Genomic DNA, 509 nt, shown 5'->3' on the forward strand with positions numbered 1-509 from the left:
GATGTACGAAAAGATACCTAGATTCCTAGAGTTTGGGATTCTTGGGGTGTTTTGTGCGGCTTTATGTTTAGAAATTGAGCTTTGCTACAGTGACCCAAAATATAGGACCAATAGGAGGGACAAGTGAGGTATCCCTCTCCTATTGGATAATGAGTTGGTCATCATTAATGATGACCAACTCATTATTCAATAGGAGAGAGACACCTCACTTGACCACCATATTGCTCCCATGTTTTGGGTCATTGAGGAATTTTTCTTAGAAATTTTTAAGCTAGACTACCTTTTGATTGATTTTTGCCTTTTATAATAATTTTTTTAAGATATTTAAATGCTACTAAATAAAGTGAGAGTAAAACAAGCGTTGCTAAGAATAAGTGAGAGAATGCAAGTGCGAATTGGGAAAAACTATAAGGGATTTAAATGCAATTTAAGCCTTTTTCACCGTCACGTGAGCAGCACGACACCGGAGTCGTTTCTGTACCGACCCTTTCATGCACCGCGACAAGCCG

Source organism: Asparagus officinalis, chromosome 9, assembly GCF_001876935.1.
Source record: "Asparagus officinalis chromosome 9, Aspof.V1, whole genome shotgun sequence".
NCBI lineage: Eukaryota > Viridiplantae > Streptophyta > Magnoliopsida > Asparagales > Asparagaceae > Asparagus > Asparagus officinalis.